Here is a 5,073-nt window from a genome sequence, read left to right on the forward strand (position 1 = left end):
CTGGCCAACCTGCTCCAGGACTTCAGCACCCTCACAACAGACAAGTTTCTCTTCATCTCTAGGTGAAACCTCCTGAGTTCCAATTTCTGCCTGTTGCCCTTTGTCCTGTCACTGGTCACTACTGACGAGAGTCTGGCCCCTTCCACTTGCCCCCTTGCAGTTTCTTTATCTCTATCTGAGCATTGATCAGATTCCCTCTCAGGCTGCTCTTCAACAGCCCCAGGTCTCTCAGCCTTTCCTGCTCACAAAGGCACTCCATGTCATTTAATGACATGGGAAATTAGTTTCCCTGAATTAACTTATTATTGGATCCTTTTGTTTATGAGTATAAAGAAGGCAACAAAGCAGAAAGCTCATTGCCTGAGCCTTTTGATATCTTTGTACTGCAAATTAGACCTTGCTCATAAAGCAGAGATGATAAAACTTGTGTACAAGCTGGTCTACAACAGCTACTCTGTGACTATCAAGTTGCTCAACATATTTGGTCCCAGCTTCAGACATGTTCTGGGCTGATCCCCAACAGCATGGGCAGAAGATGAAGGGAGGGGATTCTGCCACTCTGCTCAGACCCCATCTGAGGCCAGGTCTGGAGTCCTGAGCACAGGAGCTGCATGGACCTGCTGGAGTAGGGCCACAGGAGGACTCAGCAATGGTGGGAGGGCTGGAAGCCTGCTGCTGTGAGAACAGGCTCAATTGAGGTTGTTCAGCCTGGAGAAGAGAAGACTCCAGAGAGACCTTAGAGCAGCCAGTGAGAGATATAGAAAGAGCAGCAGAGAGTGAAGCAGGCAGAGGACACCAGTCAGACACTGGAAGCATTACCTGTGCAGGGAAGGAGGAAAACAGAAAGGCAGGACATGGTCAAGAGAGGTTCTCCTCTACTCTGCCTTGGTGAGGCCACATCTGGAGTACTGTGTCCAGTTCTGGGCTCCTTGGTTCAAGAAGGATAGGGACTTGCTGGAGAGGGTACAGAAAAGGACTACAAAGATGATGACGATGGTGGGACGATGACGATGAGGAAAGACTGAGAGGACTGGGGGGATCCCATCAATGCTGATCAAGGGTGGGTGATCAAGGAAGATGGGACCAGGCTTTTTTGAGTAGTGCCCAGTGACATGACAAGGGCCAATGGGCACAACATAAGCAGTTTCACCTTAACACAAGGAAGCACTTCTTTAATTTAAGGATAACAGAGCCCTGAAGCAAGCTGTCCAGAGAGGTGGTGAAGTCTCTGTCTCTGGAGAGATTCAAAACCCTCCTGGACATCGTGACCCTCTGTGGTCTTCTCTAGGTGAACCTGCCTTGGTAAGGGGGTTGGGCTCAATCTCCAGAAGTCCCTCCCAGTCCTCTCCATTCTGTGATAGAGACAAGTGGTGGATGAAAAGGCTTTTGAACTCTGAGCAAAGAAAGCCCAACAGCTTGAGCCTGGCTACATGGAGGAAATCAACTCCTCTAGCAACCCATGTGTCCAGACCTCCATCACAAGCTCCAGCTCCAAAGTTCCTCTCCATAGAAACCTAATTTTGGCTAAATGCTGGAGTGACAAGTGCAGTAATAATACCCCTCTACCATGCATGAAGAATTTCCTTCCCTAAATACCAGATTCTAGAAGCAAAGTAAACATGAATTCTCCACTGTCCTGCCCCTGACACTGATGTGATTCATGGCTCTTCAGCAACACAAGGCTGTGCTCTTCTCTTGGAGAAGAAGAATATAAATCTTCAGATGAGCTATCAAACAGCTTTATGATTAATTCTGTCTTATCCTTGGATTTAATGCCAATGGGTGGGAGGAAAAAGAGGAATATCCCACAGAAGTGAAATGGAGCATCAGACAAACACAGGAGCTCCCCTAAGTTAGTTTCTTTCTCATCCCTCCCACCATACATGGTGCTCCAGGGCTTATGTTGGTGATTCCTCTTCAAGTGCCTCCAGGGACTGAGCCTTACAGAGGGGGTGGGAAGCCTAGCCCCTGAAGGAAAACATTTGGAGGTGTTGATTGATGAGAAGCTCACCATAAGCTGGCAGAGACCTCATGCAGCCCAGAAGCCAAATTGTGCCCTGGGCTATATCAAGAGGAGTGTGGCCAGCAGGGCAAGAGAGGGGATTCTGCCCCTTTACTCTGCTCTGGTGAGACCCCACATCAAAAACTGCTTCCAGTTCTGGTGTCCCCATCATAAGAAAGACACAGAGCTCTTGGAGTAAGTCCAGAGGAGGAGCATAAGGATGATCCATGGGATGGAACTTCTCTGTTATGAGAATAGGTTGAGGGAGCTGGGGTTGTTCAGCCTGGAGAGAAGACTTTGGGGGAACTTTATAACTGCCTTCCTATACTTGAAGGGCTCCTCATGAAGGCTGGAAAGGGGCTTCTCATAAGGGTGTCTTGTGACAGGACAAGGGGGAATGGTGTGAAGCTGAGGGAGACAAGGCTTAGACTAAGTCTTTGGGAGAATTTGTTCAGTCTGAGGGTGGTGAGAACTCTGGAATAGGCTGTCCAAGGAGCTTGTGGATGCTTCCTCTCTGAGGGTGTTCAAGGCCAGCCTCTGTGAGGACTTGAGTAGCCAAGTCTAGCTCAGAAGCATCCTTGTCTGTGGCAGGGAGGTTGGAGTAGATGATTTCTAAAGTTCCTTCCAACCTCAGTCATTCTATGGGGAAAATACTGGGCTGGTGGCTGCTCCCTTTTCACCTGCTGTGCCCAAACACTGGGGAAATGCTCCACCTTGAAAGGCAAAGCCCTGCTGGCATGTCCTGCAGGAAAGAGTTGCTGTGTGACATTTGAGGCTCTGCTAAGGATCCCTTCAGGTACCTCACAAAAAGAGGAACAATTTCCTCTTTCATCCTCCGTGGAAATCTAGTAGGATTTTCCTCATTTCAATTTCAATAGGCATGGAAAATTCATTTCATTCAAGATGAGTTCAAAATTAAACAAAAGAAATGAAGACATGCCTGAAACAAGCGTGGAATTTAACTGGAGGTGCTAACAGGTTTTACATCAGCTCCAACACACAGAGACCACAAATCAGGCACTGTCTGCTTTGCTCTCCAGAGGTTCCCATTGCTCTGATCACCAGGTTGTACCAGGCTAATGAGCACCATGTTAAGCAAAAAGAATCAATAACATGGACAACCTGTGACTCCCTGCTAAAAGCCACCCAGAATCACAGAATTAACCAGGTTGGAAAAGACCTTTGAGATCATCGAGTCCAACCTACCCCCTATGTCCCTGGGTGATGGGAAGGGATATTCAAACCTGCTCTTCTGGGCTTGATCAGGAAAAATGTCTGGAGTGTGCAGAAAAAGGTTCTCCTTCCTTTGCTATCATATAGAATCAACCAGGTTGGAAGAGACCTCCAAGCTCATCCAGTCCAACCTAGCACCCAGCCCTATCCAATCAACCAGACCATGGCACTAAGTGCCTCAGCCAGGCTTTGCTTGAACACCTCCAGGCATGGTGACTCCACCACCTCCCTGGGCAGCCCATTCCAATGCCAATCACTCTCTCTGCCAACAACTTCCTGCTAACATCCAGCCTAGACCTCCCCCAGCACAACTTCAGACTGTGTCCCCTTGTTCTATTGCTGGTTGCCTGGCAGAAGAGACCAACCCCACCTGGCTACAACCTCCCTTCAGGTAGTTGCAGGCAGCGATGAGGTCCCCCCTGAGCCTCCTCTTCTGCAGGCTGCACACTCCCAGCTCCCTCAGCCTCTCCTCACAGGGTTTGTGTCCCAGGCCTTTCCAGCCTGCAGGGGAAGGAAAAGCAATTTCACACCTTCACCTTCCCTCATTCAAACCTCCACTGGCAGAGTGGGGGAAAGGAAGTTTGGAGCACCCAACAACACACAGTGACAAGGTACAAACTAGAACTTACAAGGTTCCACCTAAGGATGAGGAGAAACTTGTTTGGTGTGAGGCTGCTGCAGCGCTGGAGCAGGCTGCTCAGAGAGCTTGTGGAGTCTCCTTGCTCACTCATTGGCATCAATCAGCTGGGGCAAACCTTTGAGCCTCTGGTACATCTCCAAATATTGCCACAGAGCAACAGAATCATTTTGGTTAGAAAAGACCCTTGAAGATCATCCAGCCCAACCATTACCCCAGCACTGCCAACACTAACCTGTGGCCCTCAGCAACACATTTCCATGGCTTTGAAACCCTTCCAGGGATGGGGATTCCACCACTGCCCTGGGCAGCCTGGGCCAGACACTGACAACGCTCAAGGGGAAGAAATTGCTCCTCATGTCCAACCCAAACCTCCCCTGGGGCAACTTCAGGCTATTTCCTGTTGTTCTATCACTTATTCCTTGGCAGAAGACACTGACCTCTAACCTTCTCTGGAGAGATTCCAAACCCACCTGACCATGGGTCATAGCCCTGGGCAAGCTGCTGTAGTTGACCCTACTTTCGCAAGAGATTTGCCTGGATGATCTCCAGAGGTCCTTCCCAACACCCACCACACTGGGATTCTGTAAAGGGAAGACCTGGTCTCCATCCTGGACCCAAGAGGACTCCAAGTAGGATCCTTCCAGCTGTGGATGGGAGCTGTCTCTCCTCTAAGCAGGCTGCTTTGGGTTATGACTAACCCTGGAGACGTTCAAGGCCAGGTTTGACCAGGCTTTGAGCAACCTGGCTTAGTGTAAGGTGTCCATGCCCAAGGCAGGGGAGTTGGAACCAAACAATCTCTAAGTTCTTTTCCAATCCAACCCATTCTACAATACCATGAGGATGGGAGCTTTGTTTGGTATTTTTCTTCATGTTGTCACCTCTGTGTTAGCAGCTGGAGGGAGGCTGCCAACTCCTACAGCAAGCCAAGAAGCTGTCAGATGCCATTAAGGAGCTCTGAATGCCACTGACAGGTAGTGAATGAATATTCATGGTCATGATCCAGCAGCTTCTGCACCCCATATAGCCATTATCTGCTAAAAATAATAAAGAAACCTGAACTCATCTCTCAAGCCCAAGTCACAAAATCCTGTCAAAACAAAATGTGGATAAAAATAACTAAGGTGGCAGCCTGTGATGATGTCCTTGGCACAGATTGTTGCTTCCTTGGGTGTCTCTGGTCTTCAGCAGTGCAAAACAC

Source organism: Pogoniulus pusillus, chromosome 6, assembly GCF_015220805.1.
Source record: "Pogoniulus pusillus isolate bPogPus1 chromosome 6, bPogPus1.pri, whole genome shotgun sequence".
NCBI lineage: Eukaryota > Metazoa > Chordata > Aves > Piciformes > Lybiidae > Pogoniulus > Pogoniulus pusillus.